Source organism: Choristoneura fumiferana, chromosome 20 (genome assembly GCF_025370935.1).
Source record: "Choristoneura fumiferana chromosome 20, NRCan_CFum_1, whole genome shotgun sequence".
Classification (NCBI taxonomy): Eukaryota; Metazoa; Arthropoda; class Insecta; order Lepidoptera; family Tortricidae; genus Choristoneura; species Choristoneura fumiferana.
The window spans coordinates 4,659,542-4,676,889 of NC_133491.1; the positions used below are offsets into that span (position 1 = coordinate 4,659,542).

The window sequence follows — 17,348 nt, forward strand, 5'->3', positions numbered from 1 at the left end:
GCAACATTAGATCATCTGTCTTTAAAAAATAAACCAAAGAAACGCATGAAACTTTAGGTAACAACTTAAGAGATCACCTGTGGTATGAAGTATTAACGTGTCCGTTTAGATAGGTAAGTCGACGTTCCATATTCGAAAAATGATTTGAGTCCCATATCAATTCTGGGCACTACTACATACAAAACGTCGTCCTTCCTCATAAGTTTTTTACCTATACAAAGGCTTTCAATAACTCAGTTATTATATCTCTATGAAAAATCACGGCGCATTTCTATTTGCGAATTTCATATCCACTTGAATAGTGATAAAAGGTAATATATTAAAGGCCCTTATCTCGCACTATATTAATTTATTTTATTCAATTCAATATGTTTATCTTATCTATGATACGAGGTATCGACGGGTGCGTTCTCAAATTTTCCTTTTCAGTTGGCAAACGTGATAAAGCAATGGCAGGGCACACCGCGTTCAGCCTTAGTCTAATGTGATCTGACGGAAAAAAAAAGTTTTGTGGATTTCGGGACATACATATAGTGGATTGTTTGTGTTTTCAGTACGCTCTGATACGCGGTAAGGGGTGGACGCGTTGCTCTGTGCCCAATCCGCGTTCGTAGACGTAGTGCGAGAGTTGGAAAAGATTTTATTAGTGCCGTAATTTATTGTGTTGTGTGTGTTTGAGTGACGTTGTTTGACAGAGCGGGGATTTATTCGGGTATGTTTGGTTCAAATATTTTTTATAAAATAGGTGGTTTTGTAATGAGTTTTCGTAAATATCGTAAATCTAGATCCCCTTCGAGTTATCAAACGCAGCCGGTGTTCGGCGTTTCCAATTAATAATGAATAAAGTTTTTCTGCCTTTCGAACATATTTAACGTTAAAGTAAGCTAATTAACCGTTGTCTGCATGGAAGAAAATGTTATAAGGAAAAGCTCAATATTATTATGGTGTCTTGAAATTATAAAAAAACTTTTTCAAAAAAAGAAAAGGGTATTCAGGTGTGTGCTTGCCTTAGCTGTGTGAAAGTTTTAATGAAATTTTATTAGTTTTTACTTGCGGTTTTGCTTGCATTATATTACATTTCAAGCCGTGAATACTGGCATTCCTCAATGATATTATGATGTATGTTGACGACATCCATTGCTATAGGGATGAAAGCACTTGGGTCATTAGTAATACCGGTCGGGCTAATCTTTCAAATGTGGAACTGGAACAGATGCAGAATAGGCTTATGTCTTGACCTACACCCGTGTGGTGTCGGGTTAGAATTACACCTCTCCATTGTCGTCGTAAGAGGCGACTGAGGATATAGGTTTATTTGTACCGTAGGCGACAGGCTAGCAACCTGTCACTATCGTACGGTTTTGTCAAACTGAAACCTAAAATTTCTAAAAATGGCTCCGAAGCGGTAATGTTTCGTGTGCTCTGCCTACCCTATTTGGGAATACAGGCGTGATGTTTGTGTGTGTGTGTGTGTGTGTGTGTGTGTGTGTGTGTGTGTGTGTGTGTGTGTGTGTGTGTGTGTGTGTGTGTGTGTCTATTTCAACCTCTTGAAGATGCATGTATAAATTCCGCAATAAAGACACTATTCATCCTATCACTGTTTCAAGAACTGTCTCCTTAGTCTCTCGGAGACTTAGGATTTATTACTCGTAATAGACATAAACTGCGATCATACCAGCGAAGGCTAAAGTTCTTCCGGTTTACGTCACTTAGCAGCAGAAGAAAAATGCTGGATCTAACGTTCCTTTATAAACTCATCAACAGAGGAGTAGATTGCTCGGAGCTGCTTGCTAGGGTTAGGATTGCTGTGCCCTCTAGATTGCCGCGCCCGGTTGTCTACAGGCTGTTCAGGGTTTGGAATAGAAATAATTTGCAACATATGTATGTACTTTAGTTTCCTGTTAATCTTAGCGGTCCCCCGACACCGACGACGCTGAGATAAAAATAAAATACTAGGTACTTATACTAAATTAACTTTGGCTGATATTGCGGGAAATCAGCATAGTCCCCGCGGGATACGGATAAACGAATTCTTCGCAGATGAAGTCGCGGGCAACAGCTAGATAGTGCATAATTATTTTTTACGGCGTCTTTTTGGCGGCGTTTTTTTGTCGGCGTTTTTTTTCGGGCGTTTTTTTATTTTTTAACTTTTCATTTAAATTTTATGTGTTTATTTATTTTATTTATTTATTTATTTACATTGTTCATTTAAAGTACTTATAGCACATGCATTTTTTTTCTTCTTTGCATGAAAAACATTTTTTCCAACTCAAGCGTAGCTGTTTCGCACGACTTGGCCTCACTACTTGGCGGAGGAGCAAGACAGATATTCCATTTATTTTTGATGTGTTATCTGTTGGTGATCCCGGATAAATAAATAAATAAATGAAAAAATACTAACTACTGGCCTGGCAGTGGCTGTACAGGCGCCAGGCAAGTCGTCACATAACGTAATACACGACCTGTTAGGTACTATGAAGGTAGCGTATATTCCATAGGTGCTACGGTTACGTAGCATCACATTTCAGCAACCAATTTCGATCCTGTAGTTTAATCAATGTAGCGGTGTACCCTGACAATACTCGTAAATCTCTCGTCCGTGAAATTTGAGGGACTGATGTGGACATATACCTAGTGTCATCCACAAAGACGCACGCGTCATCGTGAAAGACTCTACCTATATATATGTATAACAGATTTCAACCGCCTAATCCATGTTCCTACATAAGTACGAGTAGCTATATTATGTTGAAATTTAAATCCGTAATTCCCAAACGTTAATTACTTCATGTTGTTCATTTATATGACATTTCATGTGAAAAGGTTCCTTAGCATTTCGGAACTAACTAAAAATTATGATTGTTTATTTGGTTATTGGGTATTTTCGATATGGTTTTGCGGGATGACAGTAAAAGTAACAAATTTGGAGTTGAAATAAAAAATCCAAAAAGACTCCAAAGAACAAATAACCAATCATAATTGGTTTTGTCTATTTCTATTTTTGTATTTAGTCATCATCATCACCCGGAAGACGTTCTCTGCTGAACGAAGGCCTCCCCCCTTAGAACGCTACAATATCCCATCCCCCTTTTCCCCTTGTTGTAGTATCGGATAAAAATGCTTGTTGTCATTGTAACTATGAGTAAAAACAGTAAGTTGTAACGCTTCTAATGTGTACAAAGACTGTAGATACATTTGATAACAATACATTTAAAATAAATAGAATACTTGCTTTTTCTGAAAAAATATACTTACAGTAATAGCATGGTAATCACGATGAGGTTAGATTTATAGCTTTTCTTAAAAGCTTATAATATACAACAAGTACTGCAATACTAATACATTACGAAAGCCAAACTAAACATTTTAAAGTATTTAGATAATGTAGGTATTACACGCATATATTATTTTTTTGGTGTGATAGTTCCATAATTATATTATAACTAGCTGTTGCCCACGACTCCGTCCGCGTAGAAGTATGAAAAATAGCTTACGTCCTATTCTCAGACCTACCGAATATACATACACAAAAAAAAACATAAAAATCGGTAAACCTGTTTAGGAGGAGTTTGGTTGCAAACACTTTGACTCGAGAATTTTATATACTGGGTGTGGCTTGTTACATTAGCAAATAATTAAAACATAGATCGTACTCGTCAAACTGAACAACATTAGCTCAGCGACTTTTAAAAATATTTTATTTTTATTACACTTCAAAGTTTATTCGAAGAAGCAATGTAAAGCAAAATGTTAGATGTTTGTAGCGTGACAGGTGACGTCAGTTGAGCTCTAGGATGGCGTACATTAATAACAGTATTTAGTTTGTATGAAAAAGGGAAAATCGAAAGACTCCATTATTTTTAAAAGTCGCTGAACTAATGTTGTCCAATTTGACGAGTACGATCTGTTTTAATTATTTGCTCATATTACAGGCCACACCCAGTATTAGATATGATATTTTACATAAGGTTTTATTTAGTTTCATCTGTTGTCTGTAGTCAAATCGTAGACGTCTTTAACCCGCTTCCAGTGGTCAGATTGCCGTCAAATTTGACAAAATTATGTAAGTTCACGTTCGGTCTCAATAATCCGGTAGTAATTCTGTTGATCCGGCCAGGATCGTCCCCGTAGGACAAAACTCTTCAATGGTTTATAGTATCGACTTGAAATAGTTTGAATGACATTGCAAATTATAAAAACTTGTATTTAAAATAATTTTCGATAAAAACTTATTTTTGATATAGATAACAACAACAATATGAATGAACTATAAAATAATTTCTTTACTCACCCGCGACTTTATGATAGTTAAGCTTATGCAAGATATGCGTGGGTGGGCAAAAAAATTCTTTTAGTTCATTGATATGGACTTCCGCAAAGTAACGCCTGATTCAATCAATTAAACAACAATATAACTTTCGAATCCTTTTAATACTTGCCGAACCACTCATATGCTTTTGGCCACTCTAGTTGCCTGTCAACGCTCTTATTTTGTTGTATGAATAGAGTTCAACTCAAAATTCAAAGCATGTGAGTGGCTAAATGATAAAACTTATTTTTATTATAAGTGAAGCATAAATAAAATATTATGCTCTGTCTCACTCGAACCCTTGCCAATAGAAAAAGACAATACCGAATAAAATGTAAAAAAAAAGTATCAGCACAGCTGGAATGTTGTTTTCTAATGATTAGTATTTTAGGCACGGCCGTTATTTAGGAGCAAGAATTTAATAAAAGCATAGTTAATGACTCTCAATTAATATCCTTTCTTTCCTTTCGGCAACAAAATAAGTTTCACTCATTAGTTACCTTAAGGCGGAGGCACCCTTGGGGGTCGCACGCTTATGGCAAGATTACGCATCTCCCTCTACAGCGTTAGTAACACTTCTTGCCGCACTCGGTTAAAATAGGAGAGTAGTTTTTTTGACATAAATAAAAATAAAGTGTAATAGTGTTTGAAAGAACAATCGAGAGGAAACTTATTGTGGGTAGTTTACTTTAAAAAAAATACTTTAATTTAAATCACAAAAATCCAATTTCTTTGTTAGTATTGTCTTACATCGTGAGAGTAGCGGGAAACCGGTGGATGCAAGTGGCGAGTTGTCGTTCATTGTGGCATTCTAAGGGGGAGGCCTTTGTCCAGCAGTGGACGTCTTCCGGCTGATGATGATGATGATGATTGTCTTACAATCTACTTAGTCTTTCTTGCAATATTTGCTGATTACCGCGTCGCTGGTTTTTCACACTGCTCAAAAGAAAATAAAGGCGACGTGAATTTCATCGGTGAAACGCAAATACTAATAAATATAATTATTTATAACATTCTTTGTTATAAATAGGTATATATATATGTTGGCGTTTTTAATTTAATACATTTAGTACGTGTCGTATTTTGGACGTGCGTGAGTACCTTCGTGCCATCTCACTTGGGTTGTACGTCGAGGTCAGCTGGAGCCGCGGCTGAGAATGCCGCGCGGTCTAAGCACCTCAAGTACTCAGCTTTGGAGCCAACGTATGACTTCGTGCCTTTTGCGGTCGAGACGGCTGGTCCTTGGGGGGCTGAAGCGAGATCTTTGGTGTGGGAGCTGGGCCGTAGGCTACGGGACAGGGGTTGCGACCCCCGCTCCGGGTCGTACCTGGTTCAGCAGGTGGCGCTGGCCATACAGCGGGGAAATGCGGCTGGCATTATGGGCACCTTTGAGCCGGGTACGACGCGGAATGGTGGTTTTTAGGTTGTAGTTTGTAGTTTATATTATAGGTTTAGGTTGATTTTATTTTGTTTATTTTAATTGTATTGTAGTGATTTTATGAATAAATGATCTAAGGGTATTAAATTAAAAACGCCAACATACTTTAGATTTAATTTTACTGGTAAAATTCAAATGGCCCTTATATTCTTTTGAGTAGTATAGATTTGAGAATGAATGATTTGTAGAGTTTGAAATGCGTCGGCATTTTGTGTTTGTGACAGTATAAGTTGTGTAATATTATGTAAAAGTGTAGGAGGACGAATTTCTGTATGAAAAAATAAACATGCATCGCAAAGATGTGGTTGTTCCGCTCGTATAGTAGGCAGAGGGTTGTAGTTCCTTCTACATAAGTCCCGTACCTATTGATTTGCAAAGGCATGAAAAATTTAGTTTCCTTTCTTGAAAAAGTGGAACTGCCTTCCATTCCGCGTTCTTAAAGCACAAATACTCGTATTTTGATAAGCAGCTTTCAAAGCTGCCACTCTGTGAAGTTAGCTTTAAAAACACTATTCTTCGCTAACCCCCAAACAACCAAGATAGCGTTTATTTTGGACATAAAGCTACCATCTCTTTTCCCAAGTGAATGTTAGAGGGGGATAGGTTTTATTGTCTGCGATAAACGTTAGTATGTCGTTTCTGTAACACACGGTTTTATCTTGATGGTGATACTGCAATGTACCAGTAGGTTATAATAAGCGTTAATCTTCAAAAACATTACGTAAAAATATAAGAAGGAGTGAAAATATGTTAAAAAAAAGTGCCAAGTTGGGACTCAGACTCACGCACCGGTGTTTCTATTCCACTAATCCTATTATCCTACTAATTATAAATGTGAGTTTTTGAAGATGTTTGAATGTTTGTTACTCAATCACGTCTAAACTGCTGTACCGATTTGCATAGTTCCAGCGGGATAGTGATAAACGATACTACGCGGACGGAGTCGCGGGCAACAGCTAGTATTATAAAAGCGAAAGCTTGTAAGTTTGTTTGTTACTTCATCACGTCTAAGCCGCTGAACCGATTTAGATGTAATTCGGTATACAGATAGTTTGAGTTCCGGAACATAGAATAGTTTTTATCCCGAAATTTTTTGCATAGTTCCCGCGGGATAGTGATAAACAAGCTCTATGCAAACGGAATCGCGGATAACAGCTAGTAGGCAATATAAATTAAAAATAAGCTAAAATTCAGTGTCCAGTTACACCTGAAAACAAAGTAAGACAGAAGAAAAGACTAACCCCCTTATTCATAAACGACAATCAAACCTATGTTAGTTAAAATGCCGCTAAAAATTCGTTTGTCCTTATCTGTCACTTCGACATTTTATTATCTTACTAGCTTTTGCCCGCGCGGCTTCGCTCGCGTTAAATGTGGGGTAATACAGATTTACTTTCTACGATCTTTATTTTCGTGTTTTAATTGATTTTTCGTGGAATTCTATTTGCAAATTTTTGAATTTAAAAATCAACCTAGATAGTCATAATTCGTTCAAACTTTGAACCCTATTTCACATCTTTAGGTCAGGGTTGTAATTTTAGGAAACCCACGTGTTACATTTGCCCGCGACTTCGTACCTACCTTACGCGGCATAGATTGTTCCCGCGGGATAGGAATAAGTAAATTCAATAGAAAACCACACTGTCCGCCCACAGCACAGCTCACCTGAATAACAGAAATAATACAACTAAAGGTGTACGTATACATGCATATGATATTTAAAGAAACTTCCTCTAACTCCTAACCGTTAAGGAGATTAACCTTCCATCATCAGCTCACCTAGATAACATGAAAGAAAACAACTATCAGTCTACACGTAAATATAATATTTAAAAAAATATCCTCTACTCCTGACCGTTAAGGAGTTTTACCTTCCATCATCAGCTCATCAACATGAGAAGATGTCTACAGACGGAAATACTTAAATAACTCGAGAAAATATTATATAAAACGTAATGCGTGCCTACAAAATTTGAGGGTTCCCTTGATTTCCCTGAGATCCCGTCATCAGATTCTTATTTGGTGACAATGGGACTACTCGGGAGTAGATATTCCTTCGAATAAAAAAAAAACATTTAAAAAATTGGTACACAATTGAGTGAGAAATCAGTGAACATACATAAATAAATAAATATAGCGGAACGCATAACCTCCTCTTTTTTTGAAGTCGGTTAAAGGGCTTTTTGCAGCGTACGTGCAGTAGGTATAAACTTTTGAATTTTGAAATTTCAGCTTTCTACAACCAGTAAAACGCAAAATCCTGTTTTTTCCCGTTCCCATAAGAATTTCGAGAAATGCTCTCTCAATTGCTCCCCTACACTTCCCAAGAAAACCCACTTGCCAAGTTTCAGCTTTCTACGACCAGTAAAACGAAAAATCCCGTTTTTCCCCGTTCTCGTGTGAATTTTGGAAAGTCCTCTCTCAATGCTCCTCTACATTTCCCAAGCAACCTACATGCCGAATTCAGCTTTCTACCAGTAAAAGAAAAGTCTCGTTTTTTCCCTTTCCCGTGTTTTCCCGTTGACGTCAGAATTTCGGGAATCCTTTTGTAGTACTATCCTACACTCCCCAAACAACCTACATGCCGAATTTCAGCTTTCTAGGACCAGTAAACGAAAAATCCCGTTTTTTCCCCTTTCCCGTGGGAATTTCGGGAAAATATTTCTTAATGGTTCTCTTCACTCTTTAAGCAACCTACATGCCAAATTGCAGCCTTCTACGACCAGTAAAACGAAAAATGGATTCCGTTAAACTGAATATAAATCCCGTTTATTCCTTATCCCGTGGGAATTTCCCAAAATACTTAAGACTGTTTTTTATTATTATAATCACCTACTTCTATGCCAAATTTGAAGTCTAGTACTAATTATAGTTCATAGGATTCCATGAAACTGAATATATAAATTCCGTTTTTTCCTTATCCCGTAGGAATTTCCAAAAATCCTGAAATCGATTTTTTGATTAATGTAATACCTACTTGTGAATCAAATTTTAAGAGTCTAGTTATTATAGTTAACTGATATAGGGTCACTCGGAATCGAATATATAAATCCCGTTTTTTTCCGTTTCCGTAAGAATTTTCAAAAATCTCCAAATTGTTGGATGCTTACATTGTATAAGGTATCTATGTGCAAAATTTTAAGTCTCTAGGTCCAGTGGTTTCGGCTGTGCGTTGATATATCAACGATTGGTTTTTGATTGACTTTGTCACCACATTACCCCCTTTTAGGGGTTGAATTCTCAAAAAACCTGAAACACGTGTTTACTTATTTATTGTTAAGAGTACTCCTGTGAAGTTTCGAATAAAATAGTCTAACTAATCTTGTTTTCCCCATACTAACTTTGGACCCCCATTTCACCCCCTTAGAGGGTGAATTTTGAAAAATCCTTTCTTAGTGCACCCCTAGACCTTAAAAGTAACCTACGTGCTAAATTTGGAATCCCTAGGTCCAGCGGTTTGGGCTGTGCGTTGATACATCAGTCAATCACTTTTGCCTTTATATATATAGATTTTATACAATATAATTTTGTTATTTATGAAATTTTGGTTTATTTCCTAACAATACTATATGTGCGTATATGTGATGTAAAACATTATATGTTTCACAGGCGGCATAAGAATTTCTTCGATGTCGGGCTTCTCATTATGATCTCATTCGCAATTCCTTACTAATCGCCCTTAAGATACATTGTACCAATTTATCATAGTATGTCTGTCAATATTAATTAAGAAGCTTTTTTTTTGTACTAGCCGTAACACTCGCTATCCCGCTGGAACTACGAAATTTTACGGGATAAAAATTATCCTACGGCCATCTCTGGGACTCAAATATTCTGCATAGCTTCATCTAAATTGGTTCAGTGGTTTAGACGTGATGAAGTAACAAACAAACAGAAATGAAATGAAATATTTATTTATTCACAATGACCACCTCTGACCATAATTGGTCAGACTTACAAACTTTCGCATTTATAATATTACTGGGATTAGAAAAAAGCTTTTCTTTGTTCCTGACACTTTCTTAACGCACACTTGTACCTATCGCAATATATACCTACATCGTGTGCGATCTCATCTGTAGGGTCCACGGAAAGAACACGTCTAGTCACCTTTTTTTAAAATTGAGATTTTAATCGCAAAATGTAGATCTCACAAAGTACTATGACTTACCACTGAATTAAATAATCTGAAAACAATATAAAATCTTTTTTTTTATCTTTTAAATAAATGGTAACCATAGTAATTGTTCGTGATGACTAACTTTCAAACCGCTATAACTCAAAAAGTTGCTTAGGTGACTAGACACGTTCTTTTCGTGGACCCTTCATCTGTAAAATAATTAATACCTATAAGTTAGATTAGACACAACCTATCATTAATTATGAAGTGGCTGAAGTTAAACGCCTAATCCGTACAAATTGCCCGTAATTTTGCCTTCCGTTAGTTAGGCATTATTAATTTGTCGAATTTCCTTTCCGCTTAAATATAATTTTGAAGCAAATCAGCTGAAAAGAGGGATTTTACTTATTGCTACAAAAAGTTGTTTAACCGACCGTTGATTAGGTAGGAACATAATATACTGTTAATGATATAAGTATGATGATATTTCTAGGGGTATAGCAAATATTTGATACCTAAAGATATAAACTTATTTGTTTTTGTGTAATTAAGTCAGAAAATGCTAAACACAACGTGCAATATGCATGGATCATATTTTTTTTTCTAAATGTAAAAATCATCATGTCTGTGGAAAAAAAAGAAATATTCGAGCGAAATAAGTTTGTATTTGAAATTAAATAGGTATGGACATTCCATCGTTATCTTATGATATATGACGCCATGGGTGTGTATGCTTGGCGCCATGTTTTTGATAAAACTATTTGCGAATTTAATTTTCCATAACACGAATATCAGAATTTCAAGGGATCCCCTTCAATCGCATAATTTTTGTTAGACTATTATTGTTTCGCATAATTGATTTGGAAAATTTGTATTGGCATAATAATACTGTCGCATAGTAATACTTAGTTTAGGTTAGGTTTAGGTTAGGTTAGTATGATATCCAGGCGCGATACGCCCAAACAACGCAGAAATAGCCGTCAACCTCGCCTTAGTTCCTAAATATATATTAACACAAAACTAACCTTTTCTCGTAGTATCGAAATATTCAGAATGTATAAAATCAGTATGCATATTATAAACATTATTCCCGAATATCTGAAACCATATTGGTTAATTTGCATATTTGTGTTATGCATATTTAAATATGTAAGAACATAAAAGTCATGCAACATAATAATTAAAGTTCACAATAAAAAAAATGACTCGGCTTTTTGACCTCATGCAACCTACTTTCCTAGTGGCAGTTATACTAGCTGCTATTAAAAAACCTAACATCGAAGGCTTGGCTTCTGACCCTAAACTATCCGAGTCGCTTCTGCTGCGAACCGTCTTGCTCGCTGGCTTCGCTCGCTCGCACAAATGGAATCTTTTTCTATATTTGGTAGCATAATAATAATTATTTTTTATACATTTTATCTGTCCGGTTACCTTTGTCAAGCTTGCGCATAACCGAATATTGAGAATAAAATTATTTCTATATGCATTATAGCAATTGTTGTTATGAAGATAAATGTTATATCATTCATCTTAATATTATTATTATCATTTATGATCGTAGTGAAATGAAATTATGCTATAAGTTTGTATGATAATAAAACGGCACCCATGACGTCATACTAAATATGTCGTATCTCTCTGTCTTATTGACAATTTAGTATTCGTATTTAAAAAGATGTTTAAAAAATATTTCCACAACTCGGTTTATCCAAAATAAAGATATAAAATAAATAAATAAATATCACGGAACAATTCACACCAATTGACCTATTCCCAAAGTAAGCTTAAATATAGTTATATAGATAGATACATACTTAAATACATATTAAACACCCAAGACCCGAGAACAAACATTCGTATTTTTCATATAAATATCTGCCCCGACACGGGAATCGAACCCGGGACCAGATATAACTAGACAAATAAAAAAAAACGTTTGCATAGTCCCTATTTCAAAGCCTACTATAGTTTGCCTACAACCCGTGAGAGCGTGACACTTTTATAGGGTAAATTTCAAATTTATCACACTTGAATTTCGAAAAAGACAGAAATGCGAGCTCCGGTTTGAATCAACGATCCTTTGATTGAGAGGCCATAAGTCAAATTACTAAATATGCCACCGCTGCTTCATTAACCTTGATTAACTTACGCTTTTTTTTGTACTGAAAATTTTCAAAGTTCAGGCACGCAGACGAATTTGCGAGCAATATTAAAAACTTGAATTTTTCTTCATCTGTGAACGCTATTGCCGTGGATTTAAAATAAGAATTCTGTGGCAACATTTCTCTGGTCCCTTTTCAATTCATCCATAATTATTTATCATTTGCATATTTCCTCTTACTTCTGACCGAAGATCTTTTATCGAACACCGTTTTACCGAAAATAACGCAGTTTTTATTTCAGTTCGTGGAATTTTCTGCACGAATAATGTGGGCGAAAATTAGTCTCTACAAATTATACTCCCAGCAATTTTGTATTTAAGAAATTGACATTGGAATTAATTAAGGCCGTCATGAGACTTCAATATTATGTTGAATTAAATATGTGAGCTTCTTTTCTATTTATGTAATATATAGTTTAACGCGAAGTATTTCAATATTTCCAAGAAATTTCATTGCTACTAGTTAAGTTGTTTTACATTTTCATTACAAAGGGCTATGGAGAGGTCTATGCTCGGGGTTTCTCTGCGGGATAGAATCAAAAATGATGATATCCGCAGTAGAACTAAGGTTACCGACATAGCCCGAAGAATTGCGAAACTGAAGTGGCAGTGGGCGGGGTACATTGCTCGCAGGACTGATGGGGTCAGAAGGTTCTCGAATGGCGTCCGCGGACCGGGAGATGAGCTGTCGGTAGGCGCCAACAAGATGGAGCGACGACCTGGTTAAGATCGCGGGATTGCGGTGGATGCGTAAAGCACAAGACCGGTCTGAGTGGAGAGCCTTGGGGGAGGCCTATGTCCAGCAGTGGACGTCTTTCGGCTGACATGATGATGATAATGATGACATTTACATTATGTTACGAACGTTACCAAGAAAGCATGACAAAGTATAAGTAGTACATACTCTAAAGCGTTAACATTAAACTGCTGTCTGTGAAAATTTCATAGCTTTTTAGTATCAAACACATCAATGACCTAAACTACTTACTCGCTAGTAACCGACTAGCGAATATCCTCAACGATTTCGAGACTTCAACGTAATATAGTATGGGATCTGATTGCAACTTTACCGATGTCATCGAGTACCGAATGAGGACTTACCCTCATTTGGTACTCTATATAACATATCTAATGTTAATTAAAAAAAAGCCTGTCTATTTTCTATTGGGGTTTATCCTGAGGTTAAAATTAAGTCATAATTAATATGTCTTAATGCTCGGCCGCTAAGAGGTCAATCCTGACACATTCCACAACTATGAAGTTCCTGATTATTGTTAATGTCAACCATTGTAAAAAAATGCTATACTTACTACTCTGTCGCACGCAACAAGTAAGCATTGCATTTTTGTCTATGATTCATGTTGTTAATATTCAGAAACTTCATAGTTTTGCAATGTTATAGGATTTACTTCATAACGGCCGTTGACTTATAGTGTACTCGTATGAGGTATGAGCGAGAATGGTACCAATGTTGCTCACTAGGCAATAGGGAGTTAAGACTGCCACTTTTCATCTGGCCGAAATAGCTTGTCACCTTCAGAGGTTGTCTCTCAACTCAACCATATTTTTAACGTCATGTTGGACAATCACTAACACGTTTCAGGCCTCAATACAGAAGCCTGCTAAGATACAATTTGTCAGAACTCTCGGGTCAAAAAAAAAACTCAGATGATACGCATCGACCGGCCAATGAAATTGACGCAGGTTTAGTTTTATTATGTTATTATCTTTTAATTTACTATACTTTCCCCATATGGTATTCGATAACTTAGATATTTTTTTACCAGATCCCGTACTATTAAGGATTCATGTCCACTTATTGGTTTATTTACAGGGTGTTTATCTTTGCACTGTACTTACTCTTACGTAAACGGTTAAAGGGTTTACAGGGATTTTCCACTCGGCCGTTTCTTCGGATGACCCGGCAACAGCGGATAATCTCATTGGATCCATATTAACGCGTATGGCGATGGCAATCTCATCTATTCGGATAAGCATGTTATGTAGATGTTTTCGTAGTTGAGTCTGCATCAGTTGTTTTTAAATGAGACATATTATAGACTACTGTTATATATAAAAGTACTGGGACACAAGTAATGAGTTAAAAAAAACCCTTAGGTTATTTTGCAACTGTGGCCATTAAATCATCTCTCTATCTACCTAGCATGCTACCACCGAGCTGATATGATGCAGCTAGAAGCTAAATATTGTAATTCCAAGACAGAACAACATACTTAACCTAACCGTGTTTGGGCTTGTTGGAACAGTCTTAGGTGCATTTGACCAAAAATGGTATCCAGATTTTGACCAAGAATGCAAAGGCAAGTTTACCGTACGCTATATCATTAAAATGTATTTTTGAGTTTTTTAAAACACTATTATTTATTTCTCATGCAGAATTAACAGAGATAGGATTAGACAAAACATAATTATTATATTTCAGTTAACTGAGAAAGTAAATATAACTCATACTTTATGAAAAAAAAACCGGATAACTTAGTCTTAAATCGAATTTACCTCGACATGTTTCGGGCTAATTCGTAGCCCTTCCTCTAGGAACAACGCGACACAAAATGCGCACTGCGCTCCACCGCTTTGCTCGCGCGACACGACACGACTCACGCAACAGTCGCAGACAGTAATAAAATCGGCGGTTTATTTCATCAAATGAGTGAGTCTCACAGTAGTTTCATGTCTAACTTCTTATCAACTCTATTGGCTCGGTTCTTAACTCCCCGTTCTACTCCTTTTCAAAAGAATACACCCTTTGTATAAGGCGACACATTCTCGCTCTCTTTTTTATATACTTAATCCCCGTCCTTATACGGGTTAAAAATACCGCCATCCAGCTAAAGCTTTTGTAGGGTAATATTTCATCGACTGAAAGGTATCCGTTTTTTATTGAATTTTGTCGGTTAAGCTAAATCGATGAAATCTGAAGAGAATAGCGAAGATGCCTATTGTCTACCTGTTTTTTTATTTTATTTTTGTAATGTCTCTGTATTGCTTTTGGTGATCAATAAAGAGTATTTGTATTGTATTGTATTGTATATATTACGGTACCAATATAAATTTTTATTTGTTATGATTACCTACAATTAAATCTAAAAAAAAACCGCCTTATGTAATAATTTAGGAAGAGAAAACAAGAAAAATAAATAAAGACAGATAAAAACATGAAAATAAAATAAAATAAAAACATCATTGTTTTTATTTAGTAATATTACCTTTTCCATTCTAATCAGAAAGTACAAGACTTGTGACAGACAGTTAACCAAACATTTGTATGTGTATTTTCTTGTGACTACGGAATTATGGAGAACCAGAATATGGCAAATGAATGGATGGAGACGCATCGTCAAGGGCAGCGTCAAGAGATGGATGGATGCGCCGGTTAAAGCCGCGGGCTCATGGTGGATGCAGGCCATTTCCTACTGAAGCAACTGAAGGTTATAGAGGAGGCCTATGTCCAACAGTGGACGTCCTATGGCTGATATGATGGTGATGACGGAACTTTGTCCAGTACGTCATTTTCATTGATAACCACCGATGAAAATTGTGTTCAATGGTTCAATGAAAGAAATCAATGTTCTGAAAGTGATAACGTTACAAGTTACAAGAAATACTCATACGACGAAAGCAGAATTGGAATAATTAAGACAATTTAAACGCATGTGTATAGGTACATTGTACAAGCACGAGCTGTGATAACATTATTACACAGTACTGGTGACAGCCAACCTATTCTGAATGTTAGGTGAACTGCTACTGGCATTTCGGAAATTGGAAACAGTACTGTCATCTTGATATTTGAATTTAGAAGGAATTTGGGTTCGGAAATATTTGTGGCGCTCAAAATTACGTCTATTTCTTTTCCGTTGACTTAGGCTTTGTTATCTTTTGTTAAAATTAAAATTTTGTTGCTGTGATTTTTCAAATAAGACAAAACGTTGCCATTACATTTTCACCTGTCCCGCGTTGTCTGTCTGTTTGTCTGTAGTCAAATCTTGCAAGTTAAATTCTACCAACTTTCAGTAATTGGATTGACTTGAAATTTGGTATACTTATGTAAATTGCGTAACAATACAATAATCTGTTAGTGCCATCCTGGTAGTCTGGCCCGGATCTTCTTCGAAGGACGGAACTCTTCAACGGTTAACGGCATCGACTTGAAATTTGGAATGCATTAATGTAGTTTGGGTGACAATGCTAGTAAAGTTGACAAAACGGTACAGTCAGCAAAAAAAAACTTGTATAAAAATGATTTTTTTACCAAAAACTTTTTACGTAATAATTCAAAACCTTTGAAATAGCCAATGTTGTATTATTTATTTGTTTCAGGGATCTCAGAAATGATTCTAGTAATTTTGATGAAATTTGCTATGTGAATTCATGGGCGAGTAATCGATCTAGCTTAGTCATCTCTGAAAACGCGAGTTCTCAAGATTTAGCCCGATCCGAGCTCGGTCGTCCAGGTATACAGTGTATTATTTGACACAACAATGAACCAAATGTTCACTTATTCAGATAATTTGTCTCAAAATATGTTACGTATTTTCTGGTATTACTTACGCTTCAATAGTATGTCTGAATATTTCGTCCCCGATTTATAATATTCATTGGTTTAGGAAACGCTGTGCTGAATACATCAGATTAAGCCTTCACATTAATTCAAGAACACCTTGATCTTCTGAGTGATGAGAAATAATCTTTGGTAAAAAAAATCTATTGACACAGCTAAATCTTATCCATTAGCATTAGGCACAATTTTCTTTAACCACATTATTTTTTTTTCATCTTAAAGAATTATTCTTTTTAAACTTTATATGTTCCTGTTATACTGTTTATTTATTATTTATGAACCAACTTGAAACAAGGAGGAGGTTATCAATTCTATTGTATTTCTTTTTAGTTATCTGTTTTCATGAAACTTGACAGATAAGACTAGAATTTTAAATTAAACCTAATACTAAGTTCGGTCGTCAAGGTCATACATTTATTATTTGACACATAATAGAAGAAGAAATTTGTTCACTTATTCAGACTGTAATGTTGACTTCAAAATATGTTACACAACTCTCCTCCGTATTCAGTATTCTCTATAACTCTCTCTTCCATTTCTACTCGTGTTAAAAGTAGCGAGTAGTAAGTAAGATTGTATTGCACTAGGAAACCTGTGTGAATACATACAGATTAAACCGAGTTTAGCTTGACAGGTAGCTCAAGAAGGGCACCTTCATCTTCTGAGTTATCGAAATAATCCACTATAAATCAGTCAAATTTTAAATATCTAAAAACACTGAGCTTGTTTAAATACTTA

At 35.8% G+C, this 17,348-nt stretch overlaps 1 protein-coding gene across 1 annotated transcript in view; it reads left to right on the plus strand.

Annotated features, from left to right (window-relative positions):
- The first annotated feature begins 452 nt into the window (after window positions 1-452).
- Window positions 453-17,348, plus strand: part of LOC141439211 (atrial natriuretic peptide receptor 1-like) — a 456,076-nt gene continuing 439,180 nt past the window's right edge. The window contains exon 1 of the mRNA XM_074103398.1: window positions 453-712. The gene's annotated coding sequence lies outside the window, so the exon portion shown is untranslated. The remainder of the gene's footprint in view (window positions 713-17,348) is intronic.